General features: G+C 43.9%; 1 non-coding gene across 1 annotated transcript; it reads left to right on the top strand.

Annotated features, from left to right (window-relative positions):
• The first annotated feature begins 6,902 nt into the window (after positions 1-6,902).
• trnas-aga (transfer RNA serine (anticodon AGA)) lies at positions 6,903-6,984 on the top strand. Its single transcript has one exon. It is a non-coding gene; the product is annotated as a tRNA-Ser (tRNA).
• Positions 6,985-21,229: the final 14,245 nt, after the last annotated feature.

Raw genomic sequence — 21,229 nt, 5'->3', positions numbered from 1 at the left:
AAACCACCAAATTCCTTCTCTCGGCTAATATTTTGGATGTACATCTCAATGAGCAATCGCGTTTTACATATGTTCTCACAGTAGTTACAACACAAGGAATAAACCAGTGCTACAGACGGTCCAAGCCCCTGAATCAGAAACACTCAATGCCCTACATACAACTACAAGAACATCTGCCCGTGGGGTATACGGGCTGGCTGAAGTTCATGATTGCAGCTCGCTAGTTGTCCGACTGTTTCTCCGATATAGTGTTTCGTGCAGTCCCTACGTGGAATCTTGACAACCACATTTGTCCTGCACAAGATGGGCATTGGATATTGTTTTCTGGTGAGCTTTCCCTCAGCGAGGTTTTGGTTTATGTGCTGTCCTAAATCCGTGTGTTCAGAGGAGTCTGGCTATCAGTTTCCAGAAATTTATTTTATTATAGTGAAGCATGGTGTTTCAAAAGCTTTATGGCATATCCTAGTTGACAATTTAGTGTGCCAGACATCTGGGAATGCAGTTGTGGGATACATATTCTTGGCAAAGAATTTGTGTGGCCGTCACTAATTGCCACGGCCAGCTGTCCCGAGTAGCTATACGTACAGACAGAGAGCATCCTCGAGAGCAGCACAACAGTAATAGAACATGGCAATCAGAAGGCAGCCAGAGATTTTCTAGAAGCAGGGCACCCATCCATGGATTCCATCAATAAACACATTGATCAGGATCCAATCTGCAACACCAACAACTGGACCCAGCGGCACTGAAACTAAATCAATTCCAACCACCACAGGACAGTAGGCTTCACAACAGGCTCTGCAACCCTGAGGATTGTACCTAGAACTGTGAGGATCCCACTTCCCAGCACCGCAAAACATTCCAACAACATCTCCATGAAGCACACGAGCTTCGCATCTTTCTGCTCCAAAGCACTCCGATTTTTCACAGCGGAGAATTGTACACTGAACTCCCGCATGCAATTTGAGGATGCCAAACCCAACACGATCAATAATGGCAGTGAGAGCGAGGGCAACAATTTCCATTGTCATATGGACAGCCACAAACACTCTTTTTGAAAGGTACCTTTAAATATGAAAGTCTGTGCAGCAGTATAATCGGGGAACCAAGTAGCCTGCACTGGGTATTCATATTTCAGACAATTTCCTTTGTTCACCGTTTTCACTGAAAGTGAATGGATATTACTATTTCATTACTGATATGAAACCAGATTCTGCATTGTATCTGCTCGTCGTTTTTGGTGTTGCAGTGGCGAAAAGGTTGGCAACCGCGATGAGAAATGTTTTTTTGTATTTCTCTCATTTCCTTCATTACTGTCCTGGTGAAGGGGGCTGGTGATTGGTCCTCTCGATCAGATGGAAACATCAGCGCATTGTTGACCTAATTTCATCACGAGTGCAATTGGTAAACTCCATTGCTGTTCCGTTTTGTTTTATGTTTGTTGAGCACTTCCTGTGACTTGGCAATGCACTAATTCTCCAGTATGTCCTGAATTGCCTCGCTGCCGTTTCTCTGAGCAGTTCATGACATAATCGGCTTGCACTGCAGCAAAGGCAGCATGCATGCTTCGGTGTGTATTCTGTTCCACATGAAGAGCTGTCAGTTTCTGGATTCGTTGGAGAGCTGAGGGGGGTAACATTATCCGTGCGGTATTATTCTTCACCCAAACCCTTTGATGGCAAAGTTGGGAAGGTGCTAAACGAATGGTCATTGGCAGAAAAAGTCCGGAAAGACCCTCATCGCTGGGTCAACTCGTCCCATCCACCCTCCAGAAATATAGGCAAACACGCTGACTGCGTAGCAAACAGAGTGCATTCTTTTGCAAATGGTCCATTAAAACTGGTGTCAGCTGCGGGAGCACATCAAAGATGCCGAGCATGGAAATAGACCCTACAATCGAACCTGTCCCTGCTGAACAGATAACCGAAATTAATTGAACCATATTTGCCAAAATGTGTTCCGTATCTCTCCGAACGCTTCCTGTGTATATACCCATTCGGATGCCGTTGAATTTGCCTTAAATGTGTCAAATCATTCTGCACACACAAAAATGTCTGAGTGAACTCGCTGAGTTTCTGCATGACACCATAACCAAACTTTTGGACAAAGTTGGAAACTGCGACTAGAATAGATGGCTCTCTGATTAGCCGCAATGCACAATGGGTGGAATGCCCTTTTCCCACTTTGTAAATCTTAGAAGACAAGTAGAAAATAATCTGCAACGAAAATGTTCAGAAAGGGTGTTTTATTTACACCAAATACGATCGTATCGATCGCCTTGTCTTGTTATTTACTTGTGAGGATTCTGTGCTCTCAGCACCGTGGCCCAGATCGTGGAATGGTTTTATTGTTCAGCAAACATATCGGTGTACCAGTAATTCTGCCGATTTTCTGATGCGAGCAAGTCATTGTTTTTTCCCCAAAACATTATTAAGGCTGCAAATCTGAGCCAAAAACGAAAATTGTTTGCGGAACTCAGCAAGACTGGCAACAGAAACGTCGACTTTCCTGCTCCTCGGATGCTGCCTGATCTGCTGTGCTTTTCCAGCACCACTCTGATCTAAAATCTGGTTTCCAGCATCAGCAGTGCTCACTTTTGCCTAGTTACTTCGGTGTCTCTGGTTCCCAATTCAAGAACTCCATCTCTAGCGGTTTCATGTCTGTACATCCATGCTGAGGAGTTGAGAAGTGAAGGAAAGTAACTCACCCCATCCATCTCTGGGGGAATTAGGGACTGAAAGTGAATCGTATCACATTGAAGTATATCTAGATGCGACTTAATCTCTGTATTTTATTGGGAACCATTTCTTTCATTGTAACCATCAGGAAAGACCCTTTCGTTTGCCACAAAAAGAAATGAATATGTCACTAACCTTTGTTTGCTTCAGGTCCAAAAATACTCAGATCAATAGCTCCCTTGCTGACCTCTGCTGGTCATGTTCGCAAAGAGGTCTAGCAAATTGCCAAGTGTGATTTTCCTTTTAATAAATAATTTTGACTCAGTTTGGCTGCAAATATCTTTTCCTACCTTTGTGCTTTTCTTTTTTTTACATTGGTGTCTCGCACCTTACAAATGACAGCAAAGGGATGAAAGGAGATGGAAGCATTTCGCTCATCAAGTCAGCGAGAGCTTTCAATGAGATCACGGCTGATTTGGTCAATGCTCAGGGCGGCTGAGCTGTCTGTAGTCATGGCCGATTGGTTAAGGCGATGGATTAGAAATTCTTTGGGGTTTCCCCACGTAGGTTCGAATCCTACTGACTATGTTATGAATGCTTTCCTGCTGGAACAATTTTTGCTCAAAATTCAGAAAACCTATTTTGCAAACCAGGCCGGTAATTTGATTAGACTTGGGAAGCTCGAGTTTTTCATCAGAAATGTTCCATATTTAAAGCGTTATCTCTATTTCTCTTTCCAGATACACTGCTCAACACATCGGGTTTCTGCAGTTGTTATTGAACGTCCTGAGCAGAAGTGCTGCTTTTCATTAGATTCCTTTAACCCCTGTCCTCTGTTCTCCGACTCTGGTCAGTGGCAACACTTCCTACTGCTCGTCAAATTGCTCATTCCCCACCGCTCCCTCTCCCATCATTACAAACAACCGCAGGAAATCGCCACTTAACCATCTTTGTTCCAAAGTGAAACTCACCAACCTCGGGAATCTCTCCACCAAACGGGATTCTTATCCATGGACATGGTGCAAGCCAGAGGATTGTGAAGAGATACTGTGAAAATATTGTCAGTTGGCAGTTGGAAAAATGTTTAGGAAGCAAACCATATAATTTAGACTCCAGCTTTGGAAATCTTGAGAAACTCTTTGGGAAATGGAATCAGAGGAGAATGAAGAAGCGTTAAATATCGGACCGAGTAGAGGACGCGACATTGACTCTGATGTTGTCGGGACAGGAACTGATCTGAGACATTGAAAGAATTCTCGTTCCCGTACGTGAGGAATACAAACTTCATCTGGACTCTGGGACAATGAAAAACTCTGGAACACTCAAGACAATATCCAAATATTGACTGGGAACACTACAGTACGAGTACTATAGAAGGGTCAGTTTTAGTCCAGTGTGTGCAGGAGGGCTTCCTGACACAGTATGTAGACATGCCTTCAAGAGACGAAGCCACTTTCGATTTAGTACTGGGTAACGAGCCTGGCCAGGTTTTAGATTCGGAAGTAGGTGAGCACTTTGGAGACAGCGATCACAATTCTCTCAGGTTTACTTTCGTGTTGGAAAGGGATAGGTGTAGTCCACGGAGCAAGAGTTTCAGCTCATGGAAGGGAAATTACGTTGCATTGAGGTAAGATTTAGGAAGCGTAGAATGGGGTAGGAAACTGCAGGGGGTGAGCACATTACAAATGTGGAGCTTATTCAAGGAAAAGCTCCTGTGTGTCCTAGATAAGTATGTACCTGTGAGGCAGGGAGGAAGAAAAAGAACGCGTGAGCCATGGTTTACTAAGGAAGTGGAATCCCTGGTCAAGAAGAACAAGAAGTCTTATGTTAAGCAAAATGTGAAAACTCAGTTAGAGCGCTCGAGGGTTCCAACGATATCAGGAGAGACCTAAAAAGAGAGCTGAGAAGAGCCAGGAGGAGACATGAGAAGTTGTTGGCAGATAGGTTCAGGGTTAACCCTAAGGCTTTCCATAGGTATGTCAGGAATAAAAGAATGACGAGAGTTAAATTTGGGACAATCAAGGATAATTGGGAAGTTGTGTGTGGAGTCAGAGGAGATAGGGGAAGCACTAAATAAATATTTTTCGACAGTGTTCGCTATAGAAAATGAAAATGTTGGGGAGGAAGGTACAGAGATACTTGCGTCTAGACTAGAAGAGATTGAGGTTCACAAGGAAGAGATATTAGAAATACTGCAGAGTGTGAAAATAGATAAGTCAGCTGGGCCGGATGGGATCTATCTGATGTTGTTTAGCAAATGCACTGCAGGAACGTACAAATCAAGCTGATGCTGACAACGGCTCGTTTTGAGCCGCTAATTTCAGTGAAGTGGCGGCGCCAATAAAAGGTGTCACGCATCTCGTCTAATTCCACATCCAGAGCTCGAAATGACCAGAGGTTTCTCGCTGAGTTTCTGCAGGGTCTTGTTTGGACGACACCATGACACTTTTTCACTGGAATGGATCATGAAATCGCGTCGTGACTGTGAATAAAACGATGGAAAATTCCAGCAGAAAAGGTGGCGACCGTGAAGCAGGCAGCTGAGGACAAATGTTTCTCCTTTGCCAGTGAAAGGCACTGCTTCACAAATTGGAAACTTCGAAGTGAAGCAATGTTGGTGATTATCTTCGTTGCTTGTTCACCTTTTTAATTCTGATTCCGTGAAAGTCCATGGCATAACATATCGACATTCTGCCAAGTGCAGGCTTGTCTCATGGGCCAGTGGCGTAATAGATAACGCGTCTGACTTCGGATCATAAGATTGTAGGTTCGAGTCCTACCTGGGTCGAGGGGGAATGTTTTGCTTTAACCGTGGTATACGTTGACGCTCCCCTGCAAAGTTCTCTCGGGACATCGCCTCTGTGCTTCCGCATGTCAAGCTTGCATTTGTCCTCTTATCCATTTCAAATTCCAGCTCTCCACAAGGGACACCTCCGTCAGTTTGGCGGTATCTTCTGGTGTGTCTCCCTCTGTGGGGGAAAATGAGCATGAGTTCCTCAAAAGAGTTACAATTCGTTATACTTCTGTCCAATTATTGTGCCATGTTAGAAAATAGGACAACCTCATTGACATTTGACCTGAAACATTAGAACACACGAGACTTTGGGCCAAAGTTCGAAACTGCTACTCGAATGGATGGCTCTCTGATTAGCCACAATGCACACGGGCGGAATGGCCTTTTCTCACTTTGTAAATCTTCGAAGACAATTTGAAAAACATCTGCAACGAAAATGTTCAGACAGGGTTTTTTATTTACACCAAATACGATAGTATCTATCGCCTTGTCTTGTTATTTACTTGTGAGGATTCGGTATTCTCAGCACCGTGGCTCGGATCGTATTCCCGCTCATGGAATGGCTGTATTATTCAGCAAACATATCGGTGTACCAGTACTTCTGCCGATTTTCCGATGCTGGCAGGTCATTGGTTTTGTCCAAAACATTATGAAGGTTAACATAAAACAAATAGCTGCAGGTGCTGGAAATCTGAGCCAAAAACGAAAATTGCTTGTGCAGCGGAGCATGACTGGCAACAGAAACGTCGACTCTCCTGCTCCTCGGATGGAGCCTGACCTGCTGTGCTTTTCCAGCATCACTCTGATCTAAAGTCAGGTTTCCAGCATTTGCAGTCCTCACTTTTGCCTAGTTTCTTCAGTGTCTCTGGTTCACAATTCAAGAACTCCATCTCTAGCGGTTTCATGTTTGTACCTTCGTGCTGAGGAGTTGAAGAGTGAAGAAAAGTAACTCACCTCCTCCATCTCTGGGGTACTTAGGGACTGAAAATGAATCGTGTCACATTGAAATATATCTACATGCGAATTAATCTCTGTCTTTTATTGGGAACCATCTCTTTCATTGTAACCATCAGGAAAGATCATTTCGTTCGCCAGAAAAAGAGATGAATATGTCACTAACCTTTGTTTGCTCCAGGTCCGAGAATAATCAGATCAATAGCTCCCTTGCTTCCGTCTGCTGGTCATGTTCGCAAAGAGATATGGCAAATTGCCAAGTGTGATTTTCCTTTCAATAAATAATTTTGACTCAGTTTGCCTGCAAATGTCTTTTCCTACCTTTCTGCTTTTCTTCTTGTACATTGGTGTCTCGCACCTTACAAATGACAGCAAAGGGATGAAAGGAGATGGAAGCATTTCGCTCATCAAGTCAACGGTAGCTTTCAATGAGATCACGGCTGATTTGGTCAATGCTCAATCCACCTGAGCTGTCTGTAGTCACGGCCGAGTGGTTAAGGCGATGGACTAGAAATCCATTGGGGTTTCCCCACGTAGGTTCGAATCCTGCTGACTACGTTATGAATGCTTTCCTGCTGGTACAATTTTCGCTCAAAGTTCAGAAAAACTATTTTGTGAACCAGGCCGATAATTTGATTAGACTTGGGAAACTCGAGTTCTACATCAGAAATGTTCCATATTTAAAACATTATCTCTGTTTCTCTTTCCAGATGCACTGCTCGACACATCGGGTTTCTGCAGCTGTTATTGAACGGCCTGAGCAGAAGTGCTGCTTTTCATTAGATTCCTTTAATCCCTGTCCACTGTTCTCTGACTCGGGTCAGTGGCAACACTTCCTCCTGCTCGTCAAAGTGCTCATTCCCCACCGCTCCCTCTCCCATCATTACAAACAACCGCAGGAAATCGCCACTTAACCATCTTTGTTCCAAAGTGAAACTCATCAGCTTCGGGAATCTCTCCACCAAACGGGACTTCTCATCCCTGGACATGGTGCAAGCCAGAGGATTGTGAAGAGATACTGTGAAAATATTGTCAGTTGGCAGTTGAAAAAATGTTTAGGAAGCAATCCATATAATTTAGGCTCCAGCTTTGTAAATCTTGAGAAACTCTTTGGGAAATGGAATCAGAGGAGAATGAAGAAGTGTGAACTGTCGGACCGAGTAGAGGACGGGACATTGATTCTGATGTTCTCGGGACAGGAACTGATCTGAGACATTGAAATCATTCTCTCTCACGTACGTGAGGAATGCAAACTTCATCTGGACTCTGGGACAATGAAAAACTCTGGAACACTCAAGACAATGATGTGTTTCTGTTCGCCGAGCTGGAAGTTTTTGTTGGAAACGTTTCGTCCCCTGTCTAGGTGGCATCCTCAGTGCTTGGGAGCCTCCTGTGAAGCGCTTCTGTGGTGTTTCCTGCGGCATTTATAGTGGCCTGTCCTTGCCGCTTCTTGTTGTCAGTTTCAGCTCTCCGCTGCAGTGGCTGGTATATTGGGTCCAAGTCGATGTGTTTGTTGATGGTGTTTGTGGATGAGTGCCATGCTTCTGGGAATTCCCTGGCTGTTCTTTGTTTGGCTTGCCCTATAATAGTAGTGTTGTCCCACTCGAATTCATGTTGCTTGTCGTCTGTGTGTGTGGCGACTACGCATAGTTGGTCGCTTCGTTTCGTGGCGAGTTGATGTTCCTGGATGCGGATCGTTAGCTGTCTTCCTGTTTGTCCTATATAGTGTTTGTGCAGTCCTTGCATGGGATTTTGTATACTCCATTAGTTTTGCTCATGTTGGGTATCGGGTCCTTAGTTCTGGTAAGCTGTTGTCTGAGTGTGGCTGTTGGTTTGTGTGCTGTTAAGAGTCCAAGTGGTCGCAGTAGTCTGGCTGTCAGTTCGGAGATGTTCTTGATGTGTGGTAGTGTGGCTAGTCCTTTGGGTTGTGGCATGTCCTCATTCCGTGGTCTATCCCTTAGGCATCGGTTGATAAAATTGCGAGGATATCCGTTTTCGGCGAATACCTTGTATAGGTGTTCCTCTTCCTCTTTTTGCAGTTCTGGTGTGCTGCAGTGTGTTGTGCCCCTTTTGAATAGTGTCTTGATGCAACTTCGTTTGTGTATGTTGGGGTGGTTGCTCTCATAATTCAGGACTTGGTCTGTATGTGTGGCTTTCCTGTGTACCTTTGTGGCAAATTCTCCGTTAGGTGTTCTCTGTACCATCACGTCTAGGAATGGGAGTTGGTTGTCCTTTTCTTCCTCTCTGGTGAATCGGATTCCTGTGAGTGTGGAGTTGATGATCTTGTGTGTTTTCTCTATTTCCGTGTTTTTAATTATTACAAAGGTGTCATCCACGTATCTGAACCAGTGTTTGGGTTGAATTTGCGGTAAGACTGCTCTAACCTTTGCATTGCTGCTTCTGCTATGAGTCCCGAGATCGGTGAGCCCATGGGTGTTCCGTTGATTTGTTCGTATATCTGGTTGTTGAATGTGAAGTGTGTTGTGAGGCACAAGTCCCAAGATTTAGGAAGATGAGGTAAGATTTAGGAAGCGTAGAATGGGGTAGGAAACTGCAGGGGGTGAGCACATTAAAATGTGGAGCTGATTCAAGGAAAAGCTCCTGTGTGTCCTAGATAAGTATGTACCTGTCAGGCAGGGAGGAAGATATAGAACGCGTGAGCCGTGGTTTACAAAGGAAGTGGAATCCCTGGTCAAGAAGAACAAGAAGTCTTATGTTAGGACAAAATGTGAAAACTCAGTTAGAGCGCTCGAGGGTTCCAACGATATCAGGAAAGATCGAAACAGAGCTGAGAAGAGCCAGGAGGAGACATGTGAAGTTGTTGGCAGATAGGATCAGGGTTAACCCTAAGGTTTTCCATAGGTATGTCAGGATTAAAAGAATGACGAGAGTTAAATTTGGGACAATCAAGGATAATAATGGGAAGTTGTGTGTGGAGTCAGAGGAGATAGGGGAAGCACTAAATAAATATTTTTCGACAGTGTTCGCTATAGAAAATGAAAATGTTGGCGAGGAAGATACTGAGATACTTGCTTCCAGAGTACTAGAGATTGAGGTTCACAAGGATTAGGTGATAGAAATACTGCAGAGTGTGATAACAGACAAGTCCCCTGGGCCGGATGGGATCTGTCCTAGGATCCTCTGGGAAGCAAGGGAAGAGATTGATGAGCTTTTGGCATCAATCGTCAAATCATCGTTGTCTACAGGAATAGTTCCTGTGGAATGGAATATAGCATATGTTGTTGCCGTGTTCAAAAAGTGTCGTAGAGACAACCCTGGTAATTACAGACCAGTGAGTCTCACTGCAGTTGTTGGTAATGTGTTGGAAAAGGTTATTGTAGGTAGGATTTATGACCATCTAGAAAAGAATAATCCGATCAGGGACAGTCAGCACGGTTTTGTGATGGGTATGCCTTGCCTAACGAATCTTATTGACTTTTTTGACAAAGTGACCAAACAGGGAGATGACAGTAAACCGGTTGATGTGGTGTATATGGGTTTCAGAAAGTTGTTCGATAAGGTTCCCCACAATGGAATGGAATTGTGGGAGAGATTGCAGCTTTGATCAGTAATTGGCTTGCCAATAGAAAACAGTGTTGTAGTTGATGGAACATGTTCTTCTTGGTGTCCAGGTACTGGCGGCGTACCACAAGGGTCGGTATTAGGTCCACTGCTGTTACATGAGATCTAACCTTGCCAATCAGTCTCCCATGGGGAACATTGTTGAACGCCTTACTGAAGTCCATATAGATCACATTTACTGCTCTGCCCTCATCAATCTTCTTTGTTACTTCTTCAAAAAACTCAATCAAATTTGTGAGACATGATTTCCCACGCACAAAGCCATGTTAACTGTCCCGAATCAGTCCTTGTCTTTCCAAATACATGTACATTCTGTTCCTCAGGATTCCCTCCAACAATTGGAGTATTCTTGGCAGATGCAGTTTCATGTCGGGAATGCGAGGTCATATACTTTGTTGGGAAGAATCAAAAGATACGCTACTATTAAAATCGATAGAAACGCAAAAGATGTGCAGTGCAGAGGAGTCTCAGTGTTCTTGTACATGAAACGAACAAAGGTTAATCACATATTTATTTCTTGCTGGCAAAAGAAAGCTTTTTCTGATGCTCACAATTAAAGAGATGGTTTCCAAGAAAATAGGAAAATTAAGTCACCAGTAGAGTAAGCAATTACCAAGATATCCCTCGTGATGTTTTATGGGACATGTGGGATGTTTTTGATTATGGTTCTCCAAACGTTTTTACAATGGAACCGAGAGTTTTAGATGGGAAGTTAACATCACGCATGACTATTGCCATTTTGTCACTCACACACAATATTTTTTCCTTGTACGATTTATTTCGCTTTGTGGTTACTGCGAGTGGGCTTGTAAACTACACATGCTTGTGAGTTCATTCCTCACTGTTCCTCAACTCCAGCCAAACAGACTTTACATCCTTATTTCCTGAATCAAGGTAATCTATAACCATTGCAGAGATGTCATTAAAACTTCAATATTTCACAGGCCTCTGTATATCATCTTACAATATTAATTGATCCTTTACTGTACTGCAGTTGCGCATAAGAAGAGAAAAATAGCATCGAGAATGGTGGACCTCCGCTTCACACACGTGTCCTTGAAGCGAAAATGCAGATTACTGCCCATAATACGATCGTGGAAGCATGTGCCAAACCCTCAGGAAATATAGAATAAGTGCAGTGCCACAGGGCATGTCAGGGACAGCAACAGAAAGACAACAGAAATGCTGCTATGAGCTCCTATTTTGGATATATTTCTCAATGAGCAATAGAGTGTTACATGTGTTCCATCAGGTGTTACCTCACAAAAGGAACTAACCAGTGCTGCAGACGGTCATATCATCCGAGTTCCAAGCCCTGGAATCAGAGACATTCAATATTCTGTGCATAACTGCAAGGAACAGCTGTCCGAGACGTTTACAGTCCAGATGAAATTATGAATGCAGCTCTCTAGTTGTCAGCCTCTTTCTCCTATGTCGTGTTTCGTGCAGTCCCTGCGTGGAATCTCGTCAACCACGTTTGACCTGCACATGATGCATATTGGGCCTTGTTTTCTCGTGAGTTGTTGTCTGAGTGAGGCTCTCGGTTTCTGAGCTGTCATAAGTCCGAGTGTTCGGAGGAGTCTGGATATCGTTTTCCAGAATTTGTTTTTAATACAGGGAAGCATGATTTAATAATTACCTCAAAGCATATCCTCGTTGCGAACTTTGTGTGCCATGCATCTGCGAATGAAGGTGTGTGGATATTGGTTCTTGGCAAAGAATTTGTGTGGGCGTCAGTCCAGCAGTCCCCAGTAGCAATAGGTACAAACGGCAAGGGCCACACATTCGACTAGAATAGCACAACAATAATAGGACAGGGCAAGCAGAAGACAGCCAGACAATTCCTGGAAGCAGGGCACTCATCCACGGATTCCATCCGTTGGACCCAATCTGCAATCCCAACAAACGGATGCAGCGGAGTGAAACCAAATGAATTCGGACCAAAACATGAGAGCGGCGTTTCACAGGAACCTCTGCAGCGCTGATAATGTCACCCAGACAGGCGAGGAAAAGTCTGCAAACCATCTTCCTCGAGTCACCGAACTTTTCAACAAGAAATCCAGAAGCATCCGAACTTCACATCTTTCTGCTCCAAAACACTCCGCTTTTCCACAACAGAGAATTGCACACTCAACTACCGCGTGTAAGATGAGAATACCAGCCCCTACACTACCAAGGGCGGCAGTAAGAGCGAGGGGAAACAGCTGCCACTGTCATTCCACAGCTACAAACGCTCTCTTTGAAAGGTACATTTTCGTATGAATGTCAGGGCAGCAGTAGAATATGGGAACTAAACAGCCTGCGCTGTGTTTTCATATTCTGGACAATCTGAGTTGTTCACAGTTTTCCCTGAAAGTGAGTGGACGTCGTTATTTCACCGCTGTTGTGAAGCCAGATCCTGCACTAAATCTGCTCCCTCGTTTTTTGTTGTTGTGGCTAAAAGTTGGGCAATCGCAACGTAAAACTTTGTTATATTTCTCTCATTTCCTTCATTACTGTCCTGGTGAGGGAGGATGGAGGTTGGCTCGCTCGATCAGATGGAGGCACCAGCGCATTGTTGACCTAATTTAATCGAGAATATAATTGGTAATATTCACTTTGCATGGTACATTTTTCTGTTTTGTTTTATGTTACTTGAGGACTTTGTGTTACTTGGCAATGCACTAAATCTCCAGAATATCGGGAAGCTCCGTTTGGAATTGTTTCGGTGCTATTTGTGTGAGCAGTTCTGGACATACACGTCTCGCACTGCCTCACAGACAGAAGTAATGAGTTTATGTGTCTGATAATTACTCTGCCTTTTGAGTTTTGCACCTGGTCCACGTTAAGAGCTGTCAGTTTTTGGATTCACTGGAGAGTTGAGGGGATAACACGATTTCTGAGGTTTTTTTTAGTCAACGAAATTATTTGATGGAGAACTTGGGAATGTGTCAAGGAGAATGGTCATTGTCTGTAAATGTCTGGAAAACATTCCTCTCTGTGTCATTTCAAAACATTACGCCTCAAGAAAAATACAATTCAAACACGCTGACTTAGTAACAAACAGCATGCGTTTTTGCAAGTGGTCTATTGAAACTGTTGTCAGGTACTGGAGTGTCACAGAATTGCCGAGCACAGAAGCAAACCTTCCTATCCAACTTGCACCTACTGAACAGATGACCGTAACTAATCTAAACATATTTTTCAATATTTGTCCCTTATCTCTCCGAACACTTCCTTTCTGTATACCCATTTAGATGCCTTTGAAGTGTTGTGAGTGCACCAAACTCTGCCACTAAATGTGGCAATTTATTCCACACGCACAAAAATGTCTGTATTAAATCAAGTGTCGCTCACATCCCTTTCAAATTGTACTGCTCTCACATTAAAACTATGCTATCTCACTTTAAACTCGCGTGACTTCTGAAAAAAGTGCAGATTGACTATGTTCTCTGCTCGTCTACCTCATGATTTTGTAAACTTTTCCAAGGACATCCCTCAGGCCTGAAGCTCCAGGGAAAACTGTCGAAGAATATTCAGCTTCTCACTAATGCCCACACCGTGCAAACCTTTCAAATCGTTGTAAATATTATTTTTAATTATGCGAAGGTATTCATAGAAAGTGCCAGGGGAAATTGCCTGAACTGAGGCGATGCTGAAACATTAGTCTTGACAGGTTTGGCGCTTAGTTATCGTCAGGGAGCGTCGCTGAGTAGTTTAATGTAGGTAAAAAACAATGAATACAGATGCTGGAGACCAGATTCAGGATTAGTGGTGCTGAAGAGCGCAGCAGTTCAGGCAGCATCCGAGGAGCAGTAAAATCGACGTTTCGGGCGAAACCCTGTATTCCTGATGAAGGGCTTTTGCCTGAAACGTCGATTTTACTGCTCCTCGGATGCTGCCTGAACTGCTGTGCTCTTCCAGCACCACTAATCCAGAGAGGTTTCATGTGCTGGGTTTAGGGTCCAGTCTCTATTGCGTCGTGGGTTTGAAACCCAACTTTGCAATAGAACAACAGCAGGCAGCTTTTTATGAATGAACTACACAGGTCCTGATATTGTTTTATGGGTGTATTTGTTACTCCTCGGGTCTCTCACCCTCTCTGCGATAAACACGGGTACATGAGCAACTGATTCTTAAAATAATGAGAACTACTGCTGTCCACATCCTCTCGAGCACTGTGCGTTTGGATGTGTACACGCACAATTTTGCTGCCAGTTGCTGTGTCTCAAATGGTCAGAGCATTTGGCTGAAATGTTGGTTCTCCTAGCCCAAAAAGAGCACAGAGCTATACATCTCTTTGACTCTATGACTCTAAGTATTGAGACCGACCATGTACTGACATACAACCTCGAGAACTCATCCATGATTGACCCTGAGTCCGCAGTGAGTGTAACGGTCACGTGCAGCAGAATGTGATCCCACTCTCTACAAGCCCCCGCTGCCAACAGAAAGGGCCACTGCCGTTTCAATCAGCGGCTTCCTGCCCAGACCTGGGACACAGCTCATGGAAACTCCTTCCTCAGGAACGGCTGTTACCGTGTGAAAGGGTAAACAATTCTAGTTCAAATTGGAAATGGCTTCAGAAGATTGTTCCTGTTTTTAAAAAAAATTATAATCAGAATTCCTGTCTCGAATATTAGAAGTGGTAAATTTTGTAGGCAGGTAGAACAAAGAAAGTGTTGATGGTGATGACTCTGTCTCTTCAGCAGATTGGATTACCTATACTCTAATCAGAAATGATTTGATTTCCTGAGGTATTTTCCCGATTGATTTGCAGTCTGCCAGATTGTCTGGGAATCACTTCGGCGACCTAAGGATCAGGGTCAAAATATGAAAATATTAACAGAGAATTGTAAATCCTGGGGCAAGGCCTAAATGGATTGTAATCGTTTGAAGGAATAAATCTGAGAATTGAAAGACTTTAATAATGTTACTTGCAATGGGGAGGAATGAACGAGATTTTTGAAAATTGCCGTGTCAGCAGAATTCAACTCAGTATGAAATGATAAATTAACCAACACCAGTCCTGTCCTGGCTCGCTCAGTCGGTAGAGCCTGAGACCTTTAATCTCAATGATGTGCGGTCGAGACCCATGCAGGGCGCTGTTGTTTGTTAATATGTTTGCCACTTTCCATTAATGTTGCAAGAGCGAATTCGCTCGCTGAGGCAGGTTTTGTTGACACATTTTTTCCTCCGTTTTTGATCATCTCTTAGTTTCTGAGTGAAAACTGTCTCCACTGTACTGCAGGTGCAAGAGACAAGGTTATCAGTTCAGCCGAATATGCTATAAACGATGTCTCTTCCAAAACGTGAGGTACCATTCCAAACGTGCCCCAACCAAAATGTCCAGAGACGTTGAATGCGAATGGCCACATGACAGTGACAGCTGCATGTCAAATGGTGCTGCAATAGAATTAACTGAATGAGAATGCTCTGATGGAAACCGAATGGAACTCTCCCTGAAATTTTCCCAATTCACTCGGTAAATGATGCTGTTGTGTACCAATATGCGTTTACGTCATGAACAGCTTATTGACAGTAACATGGATGGGGGTGATGCAGGATAGTGAGGTTTCTGTGTGGGTCAGAAGTGATTTGTTCGAACAGGGAATTCAAACGTCCACAGAGCAGACATAGCTGGTCCAGGGTCACACTTCTCCCTTCTGTTTCAGTACCAACAAAAGAAATTGCGGGAAAATCTCAGCAGGTCTGGTAGAATCTTGGAAAGGAAAACCGAGTTCAGTATTCAAGACCAGTGACATTTATTTCTCCATGTCCATCTCCGTCTACCTTTTTATTGAATATCTCCTGACTCTCAACTTTATACTTAGTTTCTCTTTTATTACTCCGTCCCCAAACATTCTCCCAGTCTCAAAATTTAATAGCAGAACTGTTTCATCTCTCACCTCGCCGAGTTATCAGAGGAGGCCTTCGAAATGCACGATTAACTCTGTTTCTATTTCCTTAGATAATGGATGGCAAGAGACCAGAAGGTATCGGAGGACAGTTAGAGCTTTCAGCCCATCTGGTCTGCCGCCATTCGGTCATGACTCATATCGTTCCCAAACTAATTTTCAGCCTTCTATCTGAGATACTTTTAGCCCCCCTGAATTTAGGATCCAGTTTTTTTCCCAGAGTGCGAATGAAACCGTCCCAACCGTCTCCACATCTGCTGGCAGCTGTTACACCGTATCTGTGTGTGATCGAGCTCAATTTCAGTCCCACACAGCAAACACGTCTGTTCTGAGCAATGCAATCCCCGCTGCATGACAGATCGATCGCGTCTCTGACCCCACGGTTTTTCTGCGAGGCAGTAGTTAGCTCCTTCACCACCCACGGCAAGGACCGGTGCTTCAAAATGTGGGGACAAAGAACGATAGGCACAAGAGTTTGTACAGGTTAGGTCGAAAGGGTTATTGTGAACTTCAGTGGAGTCCCTGCTTCAGAGTCTGGGTTTGAATCGCCCAGGCCTGGATAAAATTCCAAGTCAGGAAATGAAGATTTATTTCTCCTCTTCTTGTGGCTAATCTGAATGAAAACCATTTTCTGCTTCCACAGAGAGCACAGACCCGGTTCTGCCAGAAGGAATCCACTGATTGATTGCATCCAACTGGAATCATAGAGACATAGAGATGTCCTGCAGGGAAACAGACCCTTCGTTCAAACCTGTTCATGCTTACCGGAAATCCCAACCCAATTTGGTCCCTCTTGCCAACACATAGCCCATATCCCTCCAAACCCGAATGGTACTTATATACCATTTCAAATGCCTCTTGAATGTTGCAATTGTACGAGCCTCCACCACATCCTCTGGCAGCCATGGCAGCACATACACGAATAAATTGTCACTGCAAATCCCATCTCAGGATCTCGCCTTTCTGAGCTGAAACTATCTCGCTATTCATTCAATGTCGCTATGTCTAATTCTTGGAACTCCCTCCCTATCGACATCATGGCTGTATCACTGTGTTGAGCACTTCGAGGACGAAGTAAAGTAACTTATCATCTCAATCTCTTGAGTAATTATGGTTGGGCAGTGAAGCCTATCCCAAAGAGTGACGTGCATTCTCCAGAATTTCGTTTGAAAAAGCTGCAGTTTCCAAGTGGACACCCGAAAGTGGTCCGGAACAAGTGTAAAGTTTCGAAGGGAAAGTAGGATAAACTGAAAGTCAATGATGACTGGGATGAATGAGGCAGAAAGTGAGTGAGGGGCTGTTGGTACAAGGATCAATGTCAGTGTCAATGATTTAGCCCTTCCTGCCCACTGTTAACACCGACTCACACACCAGTCCTGGTAAATTCACCACAATTACCCTGGTCTCTTAGTATGAGTTTCCCTCTGTGCATATTCACGCGGTAAATCGGCCCCGAGAGGATGAACGCATATCGTTTATCCTGTCAGGTTAAAGAGGTGAAGGCATCAGTTTGAAATCAAAGCAAAAAGAGATTGCCTCTTCCTGTACATTTTCAGTGGAGAGTCGCCAGCTGTGAACTTCTTTCCTGCACAAGAGGACGTTGATATAAATTCTCATCGAGCAGCTTTGTTACAGAAAGGTGGTCTGGATAACTGTGAGCAAATACTTCATTAAATGCCCTTATTGCTTTGAAGAACAGTGTCTGTGGTTTCGTCAGTTTAAGCATATGGTAGTAACCAGGCGTTAATGGTGTCAAATGCTGTCAAATGCTGTCAAATGTTCTGTAAATTGAAAGTTCATTGTTTAAACTTCTTGTAAAAGCCGTATTGTTTATCCAACATCGCGAAAGTGATGGATCAGCATGCTTCTTGTGTTTGAGCTCAGACCGTTGTTATTTCGTGCTACCAAGCCCTACCGCCTGATGTGGACCCATTCATCTATGTTCTATCCTGCTAATTCAACGCAGAGTTCTTTTTACTCTGTTCGACAAGGATTTGTCTATCTCTTCTACTATTATTCTCCGTCCATCTTTTCAAGTTTTTTTGGGAATAATGAAGAGACACAGGAGACACTGCAGACTTGCAGGACGATGTTGTAATAATAACGCATCCAATGAGATAATTGCTCTCATTGTCTGCTGTCACCATTCATTGATTTTAGGCAAACGGCAATGGCATCATAGTAATCCTATAATTGGAGTGAAACTGCTTTTTTTATTCTGGTCTATTATGAATACTATTTAGAATTGTAAAAGCTCATTACGTTTTCAGTGAACAAATGTCACCTGATCTCAGACCTAAGTAACACAGACATTACTTGGAGACTATGAGTCCAGTTCTACACACTCTGGTCGGGGGGCGGGGGGAGGAGAAAGCCACGGAACAGCCTTCTATTTTAACACTTTTCCAAGAAAAGAAATGAAAAATGAGGGATATTGACAGACAGAGAGTGTGAGAATGTAGAAGAGAGTGAGATAGTACAGAGACACAAAGGGAGACAAACAGAAATTCTCCATTCACCATGGCTTCTCATTGACATAAAGGCGAAGAAAAAGGTAATGAAGGCCAGCCTTTCACCAACTCAGGGCAACAGCAACAGTATTACAGCCGATAAAGGAATTTTGCATTTTTACAGATGACGTCTGTCAGTTAATGAGAGATTCTGGTAAGTATGCTGTTTCACGAAGTGAAATTGACAATTACCCAGGTAATAAAACAAGAAAAAGCATAAGTAGCCTGAATCTCTGAGAGAAACATTAAATCTCTTTGTCTCCACAGATGCTGTCAGGCCTGCAGAGTTTCTCTGTCAATTTCTGTTGTTGATTCAGATTTCCAGGATTCGTACTTCTTTGTTTTATGCTAGTCTGAATCCTGTTTGTGACAATACTCGATTAATTGCCAGTTCCATACAACATTCGCTGCTTTGGGAAGGTTGTCAACAACATAAACGGTCAGAGGAAATCCCCCATTGCTACAGCAGTGAGACCACTGAGTCATAGAACATAGAACATAGAAGAATACAGCGCAGTACAGGCCCTTTGGCCCTCGATGTTGCGCCGATCCAAGCCCAACTACCCTATACTAACCCACTATCCTCCATATACCTATCCAATGCCCGCTTAAATGCCCATAATGAGGGAGAGTCCACCACTGCTACTGGCAGGGCATTCCATGAACTTACGACTCGCTGAGTGAAGAACCTACCCCTAACTTCAGTCCTATATCTACCCCCCCTAAATTTAAAGCTATGCCCCCTTGTAATACCCGACTCCATACGCGGGAAAAGGTTCACACTGTCAACCCTATCTAACCCCATAATCATCTTGTACACCTCAATCAAGTCACCCCTAAACCTTCTTTTCTCTAATGAGGGGGGTTTAAACTAACTCGGCAGGGGCATGGGAACCCAGATTGTAGCTTCAGGGTGCAGGGCCTGGAGTGTAGGGAGGTGAGGAACATGGCATCAATTTCCAAGGAGGGTGCCTGCAAACAGGGAAGTGGCTTGAAGTGTGTATACTTCAATGCAAGAAGTATACGAAATAAGGTAGGTGAACTTGCAGCGTTGGTTGGTACCTGGGACTTCGATGTTGTGGCTATTACGGAGACATGGCTAGAACAGGGACAGGATTGGCTGTTGCAGGTTCCGGGATTTAAATGTTTTAGTAGGGTCAGAGGTGGGGGTAAAAGAGGGGGAGGTGTGGCATTGCTTGTCAAAGATAGTATTACAGCGGTGGAAAGGACGATGGATGAGGACTTGCCATCTGAGGTGGTTTGGGCTGAGGTTAGGAATAGGAAAGGTGAGGTCACCCTGTTAGGAGTCTTTTACAGGCCTCCTAATAGTCCTAGAATCATTGAAGAAAGGATTGGGAAGGTGATTCAGGAGATGAGTGACAGTAATAGGGTGGTTGTTATGGGGGACTTTAACTTTCCTGATATTGATTGGGAAAGCTATAGCTCAAGTTCGTTAGATGGGTCAGTGTTTGTTCAAGGTGTGCAGGAGAGTTTCCTGACACAATATGTAGACAGGCCAACAAGAGGTGAGGCCATACTGGATTTGGTTCTGGGTAACGAACCAGGCCAGGTATTAGAATTAGAGGTAGGTGAGCACTTTGGGGATAGTGACCATAATTCGGTGATTTTTACACTCGTGATGGAGAGGGATAAGTGTGTACTACAGGGCAAGAATTATAGCTGGGGTAAGGGAAATTATGATGCGGTGAGGCATGACTTAGGATGTGTGGCTTGGAAAAGTAGACTCCAAGGCATGAGTGTAAATGATATGTGGAACTTGTTCAAGGGGCAACTATTGAGTGTCCTTGATAATTATGTACCTGTCAGGCAGGAAGGAAAGGGTCGTGCGAGGGAGCCGTGGTTTAATAAGGAATTGGAATCCCTTGTTAAATGGAAGAGGGCGGCCTATCTCAAGATGAGACGTGAAGGTTCAATTGGGGCGATTGAGAGTTATAGGGTAGCCAGGAAGGACCTGAAGAGAGAGCTAAAAGCAGCAAGGAGGGGACATGAAAGGTCCTTAGTCGATAGGATTAGGGAAAACCCTAAGGCTTTCTATAGGTATGTTAGGAATAAAAGAATGACTAGGGTAGGAATAGGTCCAGTCAAGGATAGTAGGGGGAAGTTGCGTGTGGAGGCGGAAGAGATTGGGGAGACACTGAATGAATACTTTTCTTCAGTATTCACTCAGGAACAGGGCATTGTTGTCGATGAGAATACTGAGGAACAAATAAGTAGAATGGATGGCTTTGAGGTATGTAGAGAAGAGGTGTTGGAAATCCTGGAAAAGGTGAAAATAGATAAGTCCCCTGGGCCTGATGGCATTTATCCTAGGATTCTCTGGGAAGCAAGGGAGGAGATTGCAGAGCCATTGGCCTTGATTTTTATGTCCTCTTTGTCTACAGGAGTAGTCCCAGAAGACTGGAGGATAGCAAATGTGGTTCCCTTGTTCAAAAAGGGGAGTAGGGATAGCCCTAGTAACTATAGGCCGGTGAGTCTCACTTCTGTTGTGGGCAAAGTCTTAGAGAGAATTGTAAGGGATAGGATTTATGCACATCTGGATAGGAATAATATGATCAAGGATAGTCAGCATTGTTTTGTGAAGGGCAAGTCGTGCCTCACAAACCTTATTGAATTCTTTGAAAAGGTGACGAAGGAGGTTGATGAGAGGAAAGCGGTAGATGTGGTATATATGGATTTTAGTAAGGCGTTTGATAAGGTTCCCCATGGTAGGCTACTGCAGAAAATACGGAGATATGGCATTGAGGGTGAGTTGGAGGTTTGGATTAGAAATTGGCTGGATGGAAGAAGACAGAG

Source organism: Chiloscyllium plagiosum, unplaced genomic scaffold (assembly GCF_037043375.1).
Source record: "Chiloscyllium plagiosum isolate Xiang-an unplaced genomic scaffold, Cpla_swu_hap1 HiC_scaffold_42, whole genome shotgun sequence".
Taxonomy (NCBI): domain Eukaryota; kingdom Metazoa; phylum Chordata; class Chondrichthyes; order Orectolobiformes; family Hemiscylliidae; genus Chiloscyllium; species Chiloscyllium plagiosum.
The sequence above is the reverse complement of the archived record's forward strand: the minus strand, read 5'-3'. Positions and strand labels throughout refer to the sequence as shown.